Source organism: Sebastes umbrosus, chromosome 4 (assembly GCF_015220745.1).
Source record: "Sebastes umbrosus isolate fSebUmb1 chromosome 4, fSebUmb1.pri, whole genome shotgun sequence".
Classification (NCBI taxonomy): domain Eukaryota; kingdom Metazoa; phylum Chordata; class Actinopteri; order Perciformes; family Sebastidae; genus Sebastes; species Sebastes umbrosus.
Genome location: NC_051272.1, coordinates 19,882,395 through 19,903,254, shown reverse-complemented (window position 1 = coordinate 19,903,254; position 20,860 = coordinate 19,882,395). Strand labels below are relative to the sequence as shown.

At 40.8% G+C, this 20,860-nt stretch overlaps 1 protein-coding gene across 2 annotated transcripts in view; it reads left to right on the top strand.

The window, feature by feature from the left end:
* Nucleotides 1-1,196, top strand: part of aebp2 (AE binding protein 2) — a 38,445-nt gene extending 37,249 nt beyond the window's left edge. Inside the window, exons 10-11 of one of the 2 annotated variants that reach the window (XR_005206607.1) lie at nucleotides 438-494; nucleotides 627-773. The gene's annotated coding sequence lies outside the window, so the exon portion shown is untranslated. Of the gene's footprint in view, nucleotides 1-437; nucleotides 495-626; nucleotides 774-964 lie in introns of those variants that run through there. The other variant, XM_037767446.1, reaches the window with a different exon arrangement.
* Nucleotides 1,197-20,860: the final 19,664 nt, after the last annotated feature.

The window sequence follows — 20,860 nt, the reverse complement described above, 5'->3', positions numbered from 1 at the left end:
TTTACCTCAGGAGGCTTTACAACCTGTACAGGATACAACACCCTCTGTCCTTTACAGTACGACCCTCTCATTGGATAAGGAAAAACATTTTATCATGCAATACATTAATATATTTGTCCTACACCTGATTAAGATGCTGGCTGGAGGGAGATTGCCTAAAAGTCATAAATATCACAATATAAAACGTGTATTTTCTGTTTAAAAAGTACACGCCGGAAGATGGCAAGTACTACTCCCCCATCTTTTAAGTGCTTACGTCTCCAGTCTGATCTCGAGTGCAAAAGCTGATCGGTACGTGGGTTATTAATATGACGTGACGTAAGGCTTGCTGTTAGGACACGGCGCCACTCTCTCTGTGGCCGAGTTCTCTCCACCACTACGGTTGTTGTTTAATTATTCATCGCTCAGCTTGACCTAACGTTACATTTCATTTTCAGTTAATGGTGACGTCATGTGACTCCCGTCATGCGGTGCATTCAATGCGCATGAGGCAGGTAGTGCTGTTTTTTTCACGATTGAATATTCATTTTCACAAACGAATATCTGTTATGTTTTTTTTACTATTCAAATATACAGTATATATTAATGTAGAATATTCGTTGACCACTGCATATCACATGCATCAGTGTGACAACGACCCATACAAGGGATTCATTCAGGGACCTGGAGCAAGTATACACATGGTGCGTGTCTGCAAGAAAGAGGACAGGTGCATATCAGCTGCAAGAGTATCTGTAAACTGCCTAACTCTTCCTTTGTAGATGTCGTTTTTATTGGGTTTCTGATTCTTCAACAATAAGCCCTAATGGTCTTTTTATTGAATGTTTTTCTTTCAAGTCTATTTGAGATCCTTGCAAGTCTGTGTTGTGACATAACTGTCCATCCTTAGCTTCATTTCCTTGTATTATTCATTCTGATGGGTTATTCATTTGTTTAAGCGCTGTGCTCAAATTTATTTTGACAGCTTTGGACCCTTCCATTAGACTGCGCCGAGGAACGGTCAATAATCTGTCCTTAAGTGGCCCTGACTGTTGACCCCTCCTGTCAACACAAGGACCTGATCCTGTCTAAACATCTTCCAGCTGGGGAAGCCAGTTAATCCTTCGCGGTGGTCTCTAGCTCGCTAGCGGCCAGGTTACAGTGCCGGGTATCCCTTCCCTTCAGTTTAGCTCACATTTTGTGGAGCTCAGGATTGTTTCTGTCCTTAGCACGGAGCAATTTGACCAAATAAAGGTGGGTTCTTAAAACTACCTCTGTTGCTCTGAGTGTCTAATAATGACACTATGGGTTTACATTGGAGTTAGTTGAAAGCCTGGTGTGTCTCGTAGAAACACTAAAGGGTTCCTTGTGCGTCTGAATTAAGACGCCGAAGGCCACTGCCCAAGTGTCGATATTTGATGCCCTGGGAGTGAGAACATAAACCAGTGTTATCAGGCGTTCTTTTAGGCTAACAGGAAGAATGAGTAGTATTTTCCTAAAAAAACAATGTATGGACTTGTACAAATATAATTCCTCTCAATCATCACTTATGACACACTAGAAGTGTATGGTGGTGTCTTTATCTGCAGCGACCCTGCCCTCTGCCTGTATTGTCTCATTTTGCTGTATTCGGCGTATACGTAGCGACCAGGTGCCAGATCATAAGCACGCAAAACTACGAAAATGGTGGACACAGCACAAAAAAAATAAAAAAAATGCAAATATAGCGAGGCGAAACAGCAACTGACAAAAATTGTTTTAAAAAGAGAGTGAATCTGGGGTAAGGCTCTCACTTATATTGGAGAGCACCGTAACCCTCGTTGAGCCGGGGAGGAAGGGCCAACTTTGAATGTTGTGTTTACAAAACGCAACTGACAAATCCTAATCACTGTGCCTTTAACACACAGACGTGGTTTCAATCTTCTCATATAACTCTTGTAAGTATTCCTTTAATATATCAGGACTGTCAGTATCCTTACTGCGTGCAGACTGTCCAGCGTTGCACCCTCAGTACAATGAGTCCAATAGACTGACATCATGCAAATATCACAGCACGACTCTCTGTAGGGGGAAAGTCAGCGTTTAGACGTTATGTAAGTCGTCATTACGGTTGAACTGCGAGCAATGGGAAGGCCTGCATTAATGAGTTAATGTCAAGCTCTGTCTTTGTGCTTACCCAAGACTCATTCACTGCTGTTTCAACAGTCAGGCCCTTTTGGCCTGAATGTTGGCCATTTACCCAGCATCCCGCTCTCCCTCTCCACTCTGCTATCAGGCTGTGCAGCTGAACAATAGAACCAGCTTTTATTTATAGATGATAGTATTTCATCAGACTCTCAGTGTGTCATCAGCACTGGAGGAAAAACAGTCCCTAAACATTGGGGAGTGGAAGAATCACAGTATATATGATTGGGTCATTATGTGAGTTTCCTATTTCAGCCCCGAAATAATGTCCTGTGTTTGGATTTGTTGTAATAATGTGGTCATATATCACACAGTGTCTCTTTTTTAATGTTTATTTTGTGGTTCTGGTGGGAATAAGGGAGGATCTGGTGGGATTAGAGTCTGCCGAGAGATAAAACTGTATATGACATCCAGCTGGTGATCATCATGCGACAAATAATCACCCAATATAAACATAAACCAATTATGCTCCGCTCCCAGACTAGCATTAAATTATGTTTCTGACCTCTGCTTATGATTTATGTCTCTGAGATTTATTTATTCTCATTTATTTATCTGTAAATTAGGTTGTTACAGTTGTGTATTGCCTACAATGACGTTGGAATCAATTTACATCCTCCAGATTTATTTCAGTTCACAGCAGAGGATGCACGATTTAGCGAAGTGTAGACTGATTTTAGGAGCCTGATTCAGGATCAGTGTATTTGATTCCAGACAGAACTTATTGTCAGTCTTGATGCCGCGTCTTAATCGTGACAGGTTGACGCCCTGATTCAAGGGGGTCAAGGGAGGCGGATGGGATGATGGTGATTGCAGCATGCGGTGCGCTGATGACAGATGCAGAAATAAATGGTCGGGGCTGTTTTCTGTGTTCTGAACTCAGACCCTGGGGAGAACCAATTAGTGAAGGCACATTAGCCGTGCCCAGCGTCAGCTTCCCTTCTACCTCATGTGAAATAGAATAAGTCTCAATCCTCAAGGTATTGTGCCATAACATATTTCCCATGCATATATGTCTCTGGAGGATGGATGTAAGTCTGCCTTTTAACCAATTCCCTCATGTCAGATTGCTTGCGATCATCCTCGACCTCGGTTAGAATGTAAACTACTTTCTGTATTGCAAAGAGGACACATGAGAGAGAGACGGTGCAACGCTGTACCATTGTGCAAGATAACGTCAAAAGAAATTACTCACAAGACATCAAGTTATACACTAATCATTGCCGGAGCAGTATGGCTTATAGGGGAGGGGAAAAAATCGATTCACCTATGTATCGCAATTTTTTTTTTTATGATTTTGAAATCTTTTTTTTTAATGCCAGAATTGATATATTTGCTTCATTTGAGTATTTGTGAAGGTAGAAGGAAGTTACTGCTTTTATTGTTGTAGTCTGAGTAACGTGACGTCATATCCGTTCCGTATTCTTCAACCAGTTTTGGCAGTGAGTCAAAACGTAGAAAACGGCAGAGGGTCCGCGTGGATACGACCTGAACCCTCATATTTTAAATCCAAAGTGGTAAACACTACACATACAGTGAAGAATGGAAACACTTTCGGTTTCACACATTGACTGGAAAAGCAGAGCTAGACATCACGGCTAAAGCTGCATGCTAACTGCTCCTAACGGCATCTGCAAGATTTCACATACCGGAGGAAAACAAGCAGTAAGAGCCGATCTGAGGTCTGCTGTCCAGCTGCTGTCTATGAGAGCCAGCTGTCAATCACTCGCAAACTCCGACCGAACGGTCAAACTAGGCAGCGCTGATCAAATATGAATCAATATTATGCTACGTTAATGCCTATTTCTCTCCTCAAATGTTTTCAGAATCATCTTGTAGTGCACGGTTTAGCTGTAAAATGAGAACGTTTGTGACGCCACCGCCATTGTGAAATCTGGTGAAGGAAGGGCAAGTTTCGGTTTCCGGAGCACAGCCAATAGGAACGCTTTCTCTCTGAAATGACATGTGATCGGTCAAAGTCTTCCATCACGGGCTACATTTTCTAAAGCCTGAAAACAGAGTCATGAGGAGGAGCAGAAGTCTAGTTATCTCTCAGAACACTTGAATTACAATATGCTGAAAGGTTATTATGGAATTTTTGCCCGATGATGCCAAAAATATTCTGCCTACTGCCACTTTAAATGCATTCAAGCGGCCCCAATGGAGCTGACCATGGATGTATAAAGAGAACGGAGCTGACGAAAGAGTTAGCAATGGACTTGGCGAAGTTAGCGAAAGTATACACGTGTGACCTCGTCTGGTTTTCAAAATAAGATGTTAACAAAGGGAACTGTATATACAAAACACATATATGAAAATAAGATTGATTGGATTATATTAACCAGAAGTATAAAACATTACATGTCCCTTATAAATTAAAAAGCAAATACCACTAATTAGCAGAAATTTTATACATACTGAAAATCAAACATTTTTACCGTATTAATTTAGATATTTTCAGAAGTAAAAGTCCCTAGAAGTGTATGATTAAACTTTCATGGTCTCAATCTCAATCTCAATAAATCGCAATACATATCAAATTGGCGCCCAAGTATCGTGATAGTATTGAATCGGGTATTGGTGTATCGTCCCAGCTCTGATGGCTTACTCATCAGCATTATCTCCACATCATTGGCAGCTTCCCCATCGTCACAATACAGGTATCAGTAGAGTAACTGGGGCTTGCTGGTCATGTTGAGTTTCTTCTTCTATCTGAGCTGGACTGACTTTTTCTCTGATGATTCAACACATTTGTCCTTAATATGTGATTGGCCTGCTACCTCTCCTCTTGCAGCCTCCCATTTTCCAGGCTGCAGCGATTTGTCAGAGTTGCTGCCCAGCTTTCTGTGTGGTCTCTCTCTCTCTCTCGATCTATCTCTCTGTCTATCTTTATCTCTCCATCCCCTCCTCCCTTCATTATCTGCTTACGATATCGAGCATTATAGGCTCTGACAGCTACAACTCTATGTCTCTATTTCCTCCTCACATTAGGCAACGTCTCACAGTTAGATGGAAGGCCATCAATCCCTTATGGATTTGGCAGGCCTACCAACAGGAAATAGAGGATGACATGTGTGTGGGATTTACAGAGTGTGTGAATTGCTCAGTTATTGTACGCCAGCATGTTTCTTTGGTTACATAGCAGCGTGCCGTGTTCACATCGCAGTGGATGTTGACACACTGCTGTCATGTACACGATAAACAAAGCAGAAGATGTGCTGCCAAGGCGTTTTATTAGGTCATGTTATGGATTTCAGGTTGTGCAGTGATACGGTGAGAATAATGAGAATAGTTTATTTGAAGCTAAATATGTCTGAGCTACTTATTAAATAATCTGTGTATTAAACACTTTATGATGGCAGTGCAGTCCTAGAGACTACAGGTACAACATTTGATGCACACAAGACATTATATTTCCTGGTAGAAGTTAGATTAAAGATCTGCTCACTGTACTGTTGGCTCTCAATTAATTGAATTTACTGGAGCAACTTTGAAATCCCAAAGAGGTCTTCGTCTTGTCAAGACACAGAGCAGAACAGGCTATATAAGCATATACACCAACACACTCATTAGTCAGGTAGTTGCCATCTGCATAAATAATAATCAATCTGTTCCCAGACAAAACCAATCACAGCAGCACGAGAAAACACTGTTTGATTAATCACTATAGGATGGGGATTATACTACATTAAAAGACAATTATAGCAAATAGAGAAATATACTATTGATAATATGCTAGTCACTAATAAATACATATATATATATATATATATTTATATATATATATATAGAGAGAGAGAGAGAGAGAGAGAGAGAGAAACATGCATCAAACGAGCCATGTGCCAAATGACTTCCTACTTAATGGGAATTAAAATAAATAATAATGTATATACAGAATAGATATACCAGAGAATGGCAGTGTATTAGGGCCATTGTAGGTAAACAAAAAAATAAATTACGGAGCCGGGGGAGGGGGTAATATTCAGAGAAAAAACTCAGAATATCCGAGATTCAAGTCATAAATTTACGAGAAAAAACTTGGAAATTCTCTTAGATTACAAAGTCGTAAATTTACAAGAAAAAAAACTTGGAAAGTAGTGGAGTGCAAAACCGTGGCAATGTGGGGTATTTTTGTTTAGGAACCACATCGCTTCACTTTGCATGGTTGGATCAACCTCATCACACAGACGCCACCGTTAAACGCTGCGGTAACATGAGCTGCAGAGTGCAAAATATATTATTATTATTATATACATTATATATCGTAGCGGACTCTCCATCCATCCATCCATTCATCCATTCTCATATGTTTATGCAGTGCCGGGTATCGGGGTAGCAGACTAAGTTTAGCAGGGTATTCCAGACGTCCTTCTGCCAGCAAACTCTAAGGAAATAATTCACCGTAATCTGTGCTTCAGCACAAGCACTTATGTTATGTGCCTTTTCTCTCTCTATTCTCTATTTTCCTGTAACTTCTATAATATTAGTACTTATCTTCATAAAAGAATACATTAAGAACATGAAAGAAACCGTGTATGTATCTTTCAGGACCTTCGCCTCGCTCAGGTTTCCGAGTATTTTCTCCTAAATTTGTCACTTTAATCTTGGAAATTCAGATTTCTTTTCTCTGAATATTACCATAATTATTTTCTTTTTACCTACAATGGCCCTAATACACCGTCGTACCGGAGAGGTAGTCAAAATGTAACCATCTTAGAATCAGTACAAGAAAAACAAGTGTTAATCACACTCGGCTTGTCACAGTCGTATCTCGTGCAAATGAAACTGTTGAGCTGAGCTCGTTAGATCCGGCTGACTTGCAAGTTTAGTGTTTAGCTGCCTGCTCAGGTCAGATTACTTTATGCAGTGGTGACCAGTCTCTCTTCCTCTCACACACACACACACACACACATACACACACACACAGAAGGAATGGGCATGTCACGCTAACTCTGGCATGGATGCTACCTCTTTCATCTGAGGGCCAGCCCACCTCTCTGAATGGGCTCCTACGCCAGCTGCATTGCCTGATATGGAAATAACTAGTGACTGTAAAACGGTTGGTGTATGTGAGAGGATACTTGTCTTTTTAAACCATCAAACTAGCCTCATATAAAAATAAAAAGTCTTGTTTGTGCAGCACTTTGAGAGCTAGGATCGTGAAGCCCAAGACAACACGAGAGCAGCTCTGTTGCCATGTAGTCTTCATCTTCCAAGAACGGCTACGAGGGTTTTGTACTTGTCAGAATTAGCGTTGTTTACACACAGGTAATAGCTAACTCAACCATTAGCTTCTGATCTTTCTTGTTACAAGTGACCACTTGACAGCTCGTATCCTCCAGATAACATCACGAGGCTACATTAAAGACGTTTCCTTGAACGCGGCATCAAAAGATCTCTAATCTCTGATGTCAAAGCTGTAAATTGTGAGCAGTACTTTACTCGTGTTGCTGATACAAGCCCAACATGGAGCTTTTAGTGGACTGGCTCGACTGTTAAGATGTTGCTTTTCCTTTCTAAATCTGTTTTCCAGGACTATATGTCATGTTTGTTGGTTGTTATTGGTCCCACTTGTGTGGTAAATCACAGTTGGTGAAACAATGGTTCAGCCTGTGAACTGAAAAATGGAGGCTTGTATAAATACCTGAGCAGGATTAATGTTGCCTATCCGTCAGTTTTGTTTTGCTCAGTGCATTTTCATCCAAAGGGAGCGACCAATCAGATCGCAGATTCCACTTTAAAATATAAATATTGACATCATATTTGCTCTTTTAATGAATCCCAATGGAGGACGCCACAAAATGAACATTTAACCCTCTGAGACCCACAATAGAGCCGTTTTTGTCTTCTTTTAGGAGGGTAAAGGGGGTCTTTAGGGGAAGATAGCAGGTCAACAGTAGATGTCACATAGAAGTGGTGTACATCATCAGAAAGCTGGGAACCTGAAGATTAATTTGAGCTCAGTACTGTGTGTCAAGCTATTCTAGTCATAAACAAGAAATACATATTAGTAAATGATCTAAAAAATTAAAGTTAGTTTTGAAAGTGTATAAGGGTTTAGAACATTATGATGGAAGTAAATGATGGCCATTTACATGCTCTATTATGTCTCATAAGTTGTTGCAGCTAGAGAAATGATAATAATGATTAAAAAACCCTCCAAAATACCACATTAAGACACCAAGACCTTGAGGAACGTTATAGAAAAAGCCATGCTGTGATTTGGTATCAAGACCTTTTGACATTTGGAGATTTCTGCAAGAATTGCATTTCTCGGCGATTGAATGGCGAGCACTTCTGTTTTGGAAACTGCTCAGAAACCCCCTTATTGCACATCTACCTAGAAAAGCCATCCATCTTCTGAATGCCCTAGGTCTCTAGTTTGTGGCTGTAAAGTTTCATGAGGCTGTGATTATCCAAGAGGTCACTACAGGTCATTTTAAACAGTGAAGTCAAGTTTCAAAAATGGCTGAAATGAAATGGCAACTATAGGGATTATCATCATCACACATGAATACAGTTGGGCTCTTTGCATCCATAAGAGTCTCAGCTTTACAGTGATATCCAATATTTTATAATTCTAAGACTGTTTAGGAACCCCAGTGTGCAGAAATATTCAAATACACCATTTTTAGAGTAGGTGAAAATAACACATTTATACTGCATTCAAAAAACTGCATGTTTTTTTTGCCCCAAACTGCATGTGATTATCATAAAGTGGGCATGTCTGTAAAGGGAGACTCTTGGGTACCCATAGAACCCATTTTTATTCACATATCTTAAGGTTTGTCCTCGCCAAAATTTACCCTGACTTTAGAGCATTATTTAGCCTCCTTCCCGACAAGCTATCAGCTTAGGTTTTTTAGTTTCACATGATATCTGTACCTTCAGTCTGGCTCTAAAACAGAACCTGCTACAGCCTCTGAAAGACAGTAAAGTCGGTCGAGATGATCATTCTGCATCGCCAGCGATCCCACGGATCACAGGGGGTTAATGTAATATTTGTACTCCCCGAAGGGTTTCCAGGTCTACTCATCATCATGCCATTGTTGACCAGATGGTCTAACCTTAGCCTCGCGATGAGATACATGACATCCGCACATAGCAGCAGTGGCTAAAGGCATGATGACAAGCTGTCTGCTGCTCTCAGAGAGACTGAAAGAGGACATTGACAATAAGGGGCTGAGCACAGAGCGCTGCGCTGCGTCTTTGTGCTGCAGTTGGGGACGACACGTGGAGTGGGGCCTTTGCAGCCTCCTGCCTCTCAGGGCTCCTTTGGCCTGTGTATAATTGATGAGTGGAGTGAATAAGAGATGAGTTTGTGACTGTCAGCCAGCCTGATGGGGATGGACAGAGCTCAAGTTTGGCTCTCCTCATCTGGCTGATGATGACAATGATGGCGATGATGATGATGTTTTCTTCCACAACACTGTTCCGGACTCTGCCCGGGCCGTGCATCACCACTATCGTCACCGCTACCTCTTCTGGATGGCAACACAAAGACAGAGGGACGTGCCAGAAAAAGAAGAGGAAGAGGGGCGAGAGGCGGGGTTGGCGTGTGGGGGAGACGAAGAGAGCAAGAATGGAAGTTGGATAAAAGGAGGGCAGAGGATGAGAGTGGGGGATGGGAGCACGGAAACGGCTAGAGAGTGGAGAAAATCCCTTAAATGAAATGATGACATGCAGATCAGACTTAGAGGTGCATTTGGTTGCAGTAGTGGCTTCTAATCTGACCAGGCAAAATTATTTCCACCTATATTTCTTCATTCATAATCAATCTCTTCTCATTTATCTCTGAGGAAATAGAGACAGTTTGGGTTGGAAATATTGGGGAGGTCTTGTAGGTTGGACGGGAGCGTGCTGCCGTGGTATGAATACATTACCGGGATCGTCCCTGAATCATTTTCAATCTGTGTCGCCTTTTTAATAACAATTCTGCCATTCATGAGACAACAATTTACATATCAATGTGTTCCTTCAGAAAGGGATTACCAACACGAATTGGACTTGTTACAGATTTGATGGAAAGAAGCGTTCTACAAATGGCTCATGAAGGAATGCATTTTCTCTCTCCCTGACATGAATGCTGATGCTAACTTGTCATTGTAGTGTCCAGAGATAACTCCGCTATGTACAGAGTTGCTACATGGTAGTTAGTGAGGGTGACATTGTAAGATGTGATCTATGTGTATATGTATTTAAACATGTTAGACAAAATACATCCATATATAGAAGCTTGTTTTCTACATGATATGAAAACTAACTTTTGAACAGATTGAATCTTGTAATTCATTTTATCGATGCCAGATGGGCCGTCATGATATGAAACAATTTTTGGGATCAGGTTGTGACTGTTTTTTATTTCCTGTAATCAACATTGTACATTAGACAACAATAGATACATGATAAATAAAAATCCACAAAGACCCAGGAATGTCACAATGCCAGAAATTTAGTTGTCGATGCCAATACCAGTGAAATTCCACAATTCTCAATACCACAGTAAAACACAAAAGTTAAACAATAAATCCAATGTACTTCAGCATATATACTCCTCTATTACCGTTTGCATACTGGTTAAAGAGGTCACAATTCCCTCTTTATCATCTATTTTAAATTTCTGTGAAAACAACTCCTTCAAACAACTGATTAATTCAAGTGTCTCGCCAAAAACTACATTTTACAAGATTACATTTGAACACATCATAATAATGTTAGAATTTACCTTCGCCCAAAACTTATTTTTACTGGATGCACCATAATGTTAATCAATGGCACCTTCCGTGTTGAAATCGGCAGGACGAGAGCTAGTTAACTTTAGCTGTTAGCAGCCGGTAAGCAGTACAGTCCTGCACGGAGCTAACAGCTTAACGTTCATTAGCTTTTATCCTGCTGATTTCATCAGAATCAGAATCAGAATCAGAATTGTATTTATTGCCAGGTGTAAGAGATTTACACTAGGAATTTGCTTTGGTTATGTTGGTGCAAATCAAACAGTATAATAACAAAAGAATAGATAAAAATGTTAGAATAAAATAAGAATAAAAGAAAATTTGAAATTCTACCAATATACAATATACAAAATAAGCAATAAACAAAAATAATAAAAATAAAAATATTTGTTGTTCACATTGAAGCATTATCAGGGGAAAAATGAGGTGCGTCCCCTGGACTATTGTCCCTGATGGTACCTGCCTAGAAAAATAAGTACCATTACAGTTTCGGTTCTCGTGACATCGCCACAAAGATCACAAATTATTCTCAAAGTACAATATAATCTGCTTTAATTAGGATGTGAAATGTTTCCATTTTGTTTTACCCTCAGGCCAAACTACCTAAATTTATTGCACAAGATATGTTGGAAGCCAAGAAGCAGACTACCTTCATCACACATTTATTCTCCTGAGGTGAGAATAACCGACCTTTCCTCTATAGCGCCACCTTTACAAAAAAACTTTAGAATTGTAGTCATTTTTTTTTCTTAACACAGTAATTCACTTTCCACGGGTATCTGATTTTAGATTTTTCTGTTCATGCATATATCATTTATAGCTGTCCGTCTGCCCCGTCCTTTGATACTGAAAATGAGACGTGCTATGGGAAGCCGCTGGTTTAGTGGATAGCTGTGGTGGTGCCACAGAGAAAGAAAGTCTGCCCTTTACACAACCGCTGGGACCGGGTGACTGACATTTCTGCTAATGCCATCACATGAGCCGTGCCATTTCGGTGAAGACATGGACAGATGCCACCCTCTGCTCACACCACTGTGACCACACAGGAAACTCCACGTCTCCCTGTGTTTTCAAGTGAAAGCCTGCGGAGGTAAATTCTTATAGCCATCTATGGAAGTATGCTGCCTGCCTCTTTAAACGTCATATGTTGAATTCTTCAAATGATCAATGAGTGCAGGTGACAGCACGGAGGAAACGCAGGCGAGTACAGTATATACTTCCAGTATATGCTTGGACGTCGCGTGGCCGCACCAAACGTCACATGGTTTGAAGCTTTTATGTGTTGCGTTTTACAGCTTCAAATGAATTTCAGACATGAAAAAGTTGCATGTCTGAATGTAATTTAACGTTTTGCGATGTGTCAACCTCAGACGGATCCCGTTCGTTAACAATGCATGGTCCACTTTTACAGCACTCTTTGTAGTCTGAAGGGAGTATAGAGCTGCAGAGCTCAAGGACTCTCTCTGATAGACTGTACTCTCCCTCCTCTGCTTTGTGTCTTTTGGGGGAAGGTGTTAGTTGGATGTGAAGCAGGCGAGTAGCAGTGTAGCGAGGGGAGCCGAGAGTTTCAGCTGAGTCCAGCGTTTTTCTCTCCGCTCCCTGATGGCTCCCAGATGTTTTTTAAAGCAGCCGCTCTCTCTGCATTTGCTCTCTTTCTATCTTTTCCCCCCTCTGTGTCTCTCTCCTTTCACATATTTTGCCTGCCCTTCCAATTTTCCCTTTCCTCAGGGATCACACCCTTCGCAAAAAGTGCTCGCTTCACCTTGTCTGATCGTAATCACCCCTCGTCAAATAAACAGTCCTTCTCCACACTTGTTCTCTTTATTTCCCTTTTGCTTCTCCCTCCTCTGTCTTTGCCTCGTTCTCTCTCTCCCTCATCCTTCATCACTCATCATTTATCTCTGATGTCAGGCAATGGCATTCTGTTCCTCCTATAATGTACCGGACAATGTTGTGTTTTTGCAGTGTTTGACTACAGAAGCAACTGCCATCACCATCAAATGCATAGCCTATGCAAAATTCATATGATTCTAATGCACTCTATAGTGCTAGTAAGATTCATTCATCTGCTCATTCACCAGGAACCCAAAACATGGCAGACAATGATTTCAGCCATTGTGTTTCTTCGGTTCAAGTGCAGAAATAGCAGTTGTGCTCGACCTGAGTGCTGTGTGAAAGCTTCTTTCCTCATGCATGAATGAGTGTGTGTGTGTGAAAATGTAAAGATAGATGAATAGAGAGGAAAGGAAGAAAGTGAGAGAGGAAGTCATAAGTCTCTATGAACCTCCCCCCTCTTCCTCAGCTCTCCTGAGAACACAGGAACTTTACTCTTATGAATTAATTAATGGGAGACTGTCAGGCTCCATTCACTATCAACATGTGTACACAGCCTTAAAGGCTGTATGTGACATTCAGAGCATTAATAGAGCACCAAACAACTATTTATTATGTAAAGATATAGAGGAGTAATGTCTACCTGAGCAGAGAATGAAGTCACTCTCCCTCTGTAAGTGTTTTATTCAGAGTTCGTCAGTGCTTTGTCGACATAGTCGGGCCGGCCGGCCGTGCTTTTACTGCATGTTCCTGCATGTGAGCGTGCCCCATTGGCCAGCGGCTGCATTGCTCTCATACGGCAGTTACAGCTGATAACATCGCGGAAGTGTAGCACCCATCCTTCGGTTCCCGCTCAGGTATACACTGTTATCTCTGTGCATTATTAGCGCCGTTAGCTGAGAGCCGCTGGCTCGCTGTCGCCATGTTGAGAGCCGTTGAGAGGCAATAGAAATGCTCCCAATCCCGTATTTAGTACCTTTGATTTACCTGCAAAGTAATGAGAGAATATCAACATACAAATACCTGTGGAGCTCTGTTCTTCAATGCTAAATATTTAAACATATCAAACGTAACAAAAACACCCAGTGGACATATACAGCAAACTCTCAATAAACAACATAATTAAGTATTTCATGTCAGAAAAGGGTTAGGAAGAAGTGAATATTAATTAAGTCTTAAGAACTATTAAGTCCTACCCCTTTTTATATTCAATAGTTCAATAGAAAAAAAAGAAAATAAGACTTTTGCTTGTCTATTTGGCCTTTTATATAAATATTTGAATTTGTACATGTTTTTGCACTGTATTTTAAATGCTCTAAGTAGTGATGCTCTTGCCTTTACTCCTCCTGTTTGCTTGGAAAATGTGGCGTATCCATTTGTTTTGCAGCAGTTGCTTTATGCATCTGTTTTCCCAATATTATATTAATTTTCTTTTCTTTTCTCTTTTGTTGTTGTTGTTATGTGTTTTGATATCTGTATCATTTCTTGATATGACCCTAATTTTCCACTGTGGCTTGGCTCCCACATACTGAGCCACAAAGTCAACGATGCAGCCTACACTTTGGAATTACTAACAGCTCCGAGGGGAAAAATTATGTCTTTTTAATCGTTGATACACAACACACAACATTTCAGATCCGATTTGGCCAAAACATAAGGGATCTATTTGTTTGTTTGCCCTCTTTGGGTTTTTCCACTTGCCCTGACTAACCTAAGAGGAACACCACATCATTTAGCTGCGTGTTCATCCTGCATAACATCCTTGATGACAATGAATGGCTCCTGCCACGTAGAATTAAATACATACGGTGATATATTTTACGTATTTGATGCACGTCAACTGTTGACATGATTTTCACAACAGCTGTAAACAGACCGCTGTAATAGTAGAATGATATGAGGACGTGTGATGGACGTCTCCTTCAGATTGTGTGGCTGTAGTCCTTCCTCTCTCTCTCTGGATACAGGTTTCACATGAGCGTTCACCGACAGACAGAGACGTTGACTGTAAACACTGTGATGTGTTTTGATGACGCACGACCCAGTGCAAGCTCATTGATATGGAGAGGGAACTGAGGGCAGGAGCTTCCTCATCAGCAACATTCCTGTGATGTTGACCGAATGAACTCCAAACTCTGCCGCGTAGTATTTAAATGTGTGTGTAGATGTGCATTAATGGAGCAAAGCCTAAGAATTTGTTCACATGGATGACTCGAGCTGCTAATTTAAATTGCTGAGCTCCTGTTTTACACTAGACCACACTCATTGCCAGCCTTAAGCTAATGTCATCTGTTTGTCATGCTCCATAACATTTTATTGGATGGAACTATCTGCTGCATTAAGTGTTGCTTTCTCCTGCAAACGGATCACATTGGTTGGATAGTTTTACAGTATATACTCTATTTTTAGGTACACCCGTACAATTTATTGCAAGTCAATCCTACTGATCTGCCATAAATAGTTGTATTTCTAATTCTATCTTTACAAAGTTAATAATATTCAGTTTTTGCTGACATTGTTGGAAATGTGTAAATTCAATTATTTATTATTGAGATCATAGTTAAAAGTTCTCTATACAATATCCAGAGCATTAATATAGCAGCAAACAAAAGCAAAAGTGTGTGATAAGAAGCCCATTCTTGCTTTAGGCATGTCATTTGTACGCCATGTAGTCTGTACTGACTGCAATGTAAATGCATCCGCGTAAATATGCTACGCTCAGAGTTGGTGATGTAGAATAAAAAGTGAAAAAGACTGCTTATGGGGGAGGTGGATGGGTCCAACAAACATAGGACTTTCAACCAGGAGACCGATGTTCGAGACAGGTGTTTTGTTTTGTTTTGTAAGTTATGTTAGTGACGTTTGTCACATGTTTTGTAGTGGCGCTTGTCACGTGTTTTCCGTTCTGATGTTACGTTGTTTCCATACGTATTTTATTCACCCTCGCCTCTGCAAGGCAAAACGTGACACTGACACGCTATCCTCTGGTGGACAGGCGTGATATCGTGTTGGTGTGTTGTAATCCGAGCTCCATGCTTTGTTTACATTGGGGACTGACCGCGTGTGCCTTGTACTGCATGTTCATGTATGCATTGTCTTTGTTTGCACTGTTAGCTGCGAGCTGCTCAGCCATCGCCATCGTTGAGAGCCATGCAGAGGCAATAGAAATGCGGCGTTTAGCACCTTTTAAAGGTGATGTTGTACTGAACCACATTATATTGAGAAGTGTTTCTAATATTTTGTCCTTCTATGTATATACATGAGGGGGGCAGAATATACTGTGTTGAGTTTACGAGGGGTGACGAGGTCGCGGAGACACTCGCCAAACTCTCAATTCACATAATTTGTTTTGTGCGACTCGCGTGTCTGAAATGTTGTCAGTGCAATTATGAATGTAGGCTATATTCACACAAATATGCAAACATACATAGAGACAAAGCTAGAATGTCTCACACATGCTTTGAGCAATTACCACATTTCCTTTTCCTTTGTTTCCTGTTTCACAAAACTTTCTTCACATTTTTTTAATTCTCAACCCAAAAGCCATAAATGGAAAGCAGATATGTTTGTGGTCATGTTGATACTGGAGTTCTGAGCAGTGTGATGGGAGAAGTCCGTGGGGAGAAATTTTCCTCTTCAAAAGAGACGGGCATGAATGTAATTATCGCACAACAATGCTTATAATTAGCAGGAGTACAAGCTGGTGCACTTCGGCACAATGACGAACCTTGCTCCAGATTCTTTGAATCATATTGCCTTTTCTTCGTGTAGAAATGTTCATTATCATATGATGAACTGTGGACCTGGCTCTTCCTGCTCACATCTCACTCTGTTTATTTCTCTGCCACTACAGATAACCCCTTTCTTCTTCTCTTGCCTCCTTTCTTCTTTATGCATTTCCGTTCTTCAAACAGAGCTGCCCTCTCTCTCACTCTCTCTCTCTCTCACTGATTACCACTTACTGTAAAGAGTGCTTTCCATAATCTCCATCCCCTCTCCTCCCTCTGTCCCTCCCTATTCTTATTAAAAACTCTCCCACTTTAGTGTCGCCCTGGCCCAGGTCCCACTCGCCTCCACTAAATGATCCGAGGCATCTTCTTTCCCATCCTCCTTCCCTCCCTAACTCCTCTCCCTGTCCTCCCTCTATCCTTCCTGCTCTCTCTCTCTCTCTCTCGCTGGCTCGGCATGTAAGGAGTGACGCACGGCCCTGCTGTCAGCGAGAGATAGCAGACCCGACTCTGGCTGTGACGTCACCAGGTTATCTCCAAGCTGTCCTTCTGCAGAACTGCTACAAACACACACTTGCACCAATAGTATCTGGCTGCACATAAGCACAACCGTCAAGATTATGGTTCTTCTGCTTGTACAGTATATGAGAAAAATGCACACACATGCAGTCACGTTTCACACCTTCAATACCGTGAACCAATTACCAGTACGCATGTCTTCGTGCCAGTCACACTCTGTGTAAATCCCTTACACACATATACATGAAGTTATTAACATGCAAGATTTATCCTTTTCCCATGTGTGCAGCTACAGTGAAATGCTCACAGCGTTCCTTGGACTTTAAATAGTAACTCAAACAACCACCCGTGAACAGATAGCATCCGACATGCTGCATATGCAAAAACGATGACTTACTTTATACTACAAAGTCTCAAATGATCTTGTCTTTCTTTCCAATATTTTCACAGCTTTACACATTTATCTTTATGTTTCATATGTTCATTATCGCTGATATTGAGTTGAATCTTACAAAAACATGAAATGAATATAATTAATCACAAAACATACAAAACCAGAGAAATTGAAGGAAAGTTATGGATCTTTCTGATTCGTCACTGGTTCTAAAAATTTACTGATGCATGCAATACAACTGACAAATGTGAAAAATGCACATGCAGTGGGATTAGTGTTGGACATGGTTTTATGTATGGATGTATTGAATGTCTGTAACCAACAATTTTAGTTTTTGTTTAATCTGAAATTATTTTCTCAATCGTTTTGTTGACAAAATGTAAAAAAAAATGTGAAAAATACCCATCAATTTCCCACAGCCCAAAGTGAAAGCTTCAGATGTCTTGTTCTGTGGGACCAGCAGTTCAAACAATCATATAAAACAGAGACTAAAACTGACTCAAGAGATTAATCAGTGATCAATCTATTGATCGTCTCATTGCTTTAATGGTGCCTTCAAATGAAACTCATGAGCTTGTGGATACAACATGGGAATTGGTGTACACAATATGCTTGGCGTTCAAGTGGTGAGAACACCGCTGCTAAGCAACAGCAATATTAACGTTACTGTCGGTGTCTAGAAGCCACAGAGGCTAACAATTTAGCAAGCTAGCCAGCATGTAATGCAGTAAATGCAAAGGCATAATGACAGAGGAAAAAGATGAGGAAGTTGGGAATATCAACATTTTCCTCAGACCTATTATAAAATTATGAAGAAAAACAATATATAACTAAAATGACAATTTATTCACTTATTATCTACCTAAAAATTAACTTCCATGGCCTCCACCCTTTTCTGACAACGTCAACAAACACGTCACAACTCGTGAACTCAGAGTTTTCAGAAACTTTCCACTTACGAGGTCGTGAATACCACAAGAGGGGGGCGTTCATATGGACTCTTCTCGTGAACACGGTAAACACGACCCCGTTTGAAGGCACCATAACTCAAGAACAGAATAAAAAACATATGAAAGAATATTTGAAAGTCAATCATTGAAAAATATACGAGAGCAATAAATGAACCAGTATGTGATGCAATTGTTCCATCAGAGAATACATAATAAGCTGTTAAATGAGGCTCTGCTCCAAAGACCGATAATGGAAAAGTATCCCAGCTGTCCACCCATTATTGGGGTTAATGTGGAACCAGTGAGCGCCACTGATGCACCATCTCCTCCAATAATAAATGAGAGTTGGGCTCTGCTGTGTTTTCACATGATGAATGGATAGGGAGGTACCAACCACTGGACAGCTGTCAAGTCTCTCAGCTTGTAATTAAGTTCTCTGTGTATTATTGGATATTAATAAGCATTTAAATTCACAATTTTTTTATTCTAAAATAAAAGTTTTGTCCCAAAATGTGAAATAAAAAACAGTTAATGATAATGGTTATACCAGGGTTTAAGTGGGTCAAAATCTGCGTATTCATTCGACGTTCTCTCGGGGTTCAGTCCCTGATGTCCTGTCCAGTTCGAACCTAAAGCCTTGCTTCTAATACAAAGGTAAGCTTTGTTCTTCTTCTTTGTTAATGTGACAGCATTTATCCCTGAGGTGCTGTCAAAAGTACACCCGCTCCACAGAGAGCTCCACAGGAAGAGAAAAAAATACATTTTCCAATACCTGATTTCACGTTTACAGTCAGTCTTAGACTAAACCCCAACTGATTGAAACCGTTACTCACGAAGCAGAAAAAAGGGCCGCGCTCTCAATATTCCTTTGAAGTGGAAAATCAGGCAATGGTGAAGTTCAGTGGGTTTGGGTGGGATGAATAAAATTGGACGGCCTGCTTTTTTCCATTTCATTGAATTCAGATCAGGACATGACGCCAACTCTTAGATGTGTCGCAGAATTTGGCATCGCCAGTGATGGCAGAGACAGCTGGATCCAACAGCCCCCCCCAACCTCCATCAGAACTAACTCAACCACCCACAAAGCTCCTGCGTTTTGATCATCCTGCTCTTTGTTATAATTTATGGATCCTTCTCTTTCATCTGATTCATATTCTCTGCTGCTTTCTTTGAAAAGAGTAAAGAATGTTCCAAATTTCATTGCTTCATCGCTGTTCTCATATTGCATACAATTGTTCTCAGGATACATTGTCATCATCATCATCATCCTGCCCAGCTCTTGGCTGAGAGACAGTCTTACCAGAGAGGGGAAAGCCAGACACAGGCACATGTTTGGAGTGGTGTCTGCGTGTGACTATGTTAGAAGAAGACAATAGAAACCGCAGGACAGGCTTCCCCAAAGTAATGACGTTGAGCATGAGCCGCTGCGTTTTCCTTTGTGTTCACCAGCTTGCATCAGCCAACCATGATGCAACATGGCAAAGGAGAAGCAGCTCACAACAGACAGTGCAATGTTGCAGAATAGCACTTTGAACATGAAGCACGATGTGACATTTGCAGCTTGTCAGGAGAATCTGGATCAGTTTTCTTTTTCGAGCTCATAGTACTGTGACAATTTGATCACACTCTCCCTCTGTTCACTCACTTTTAGTTGAATCTGAGCTCCACGGAGGAGAGATTACGTTATACTTCTGGAACCAGATGATATACTAAGTACCAACTACAGAGATTTGTCACAGTTGTGTGAGTGGAGAACTTTACTTGTCATATCTGATCAGTTTAGTCAGGTGTCTGCTGATAGAGATGTTTTTTTGGTGTATTTGGTGACTTCTCTTCCAGCTGTTAACCCTACTGTTCATCACGATCAACTTTTCCTCTGCCATATTGATTCTGATACTTACATGTAAACTCAGGGTATTGGCTGTAGGTAGGTATCAAATCCAATTTTTCCATTTAAAATCAGTAACCTCACTATGCAGAAGGAATTATTATACATTTTGGGAAGTATGCTTGTTCGCTTTCTTGCTGAGAGTTTGATGAGAAGATTGATATCAGTCTCTTGTCTGTCCAGGCTGTAGTACTCGAGTGCAGTCTCGGTCTTGAGACCACTTTTTCGAAGTCTTGCACCTGTGCCTTGTTGGACTCTGAATTGTTCAGCTATTGAGAAATGGTCAAGTTCTTCCAGGCTGCTGATTCAGGTTCAGTCGTGCAGAGCGTTGTTGGACTCTGAATTGTTTGGCTATTGAGAAATGCTCAAGTTCTTCCTGGCTGCTGATTCAGGTTCAGTCGTGCAGAGCGTTGCCTGAATCTTCCAACATGATGTGTGAAACAATGAATACCCTCCGCCTCTTCCTTAATGTACCTGTAGAAACCTGTAATGGTCCTCAAACCTAAATTCTATGCATTGATTAGTTTGATGTCAGAAGATTGATCAATATTGTGTATAGATTGTTCCATCCTAACTCCTTAATCACTATATTAGCATTGGAAAGACACTATTGCTTATTTTGGTCTTGAACAGGACTCAATATGCTCTGGACT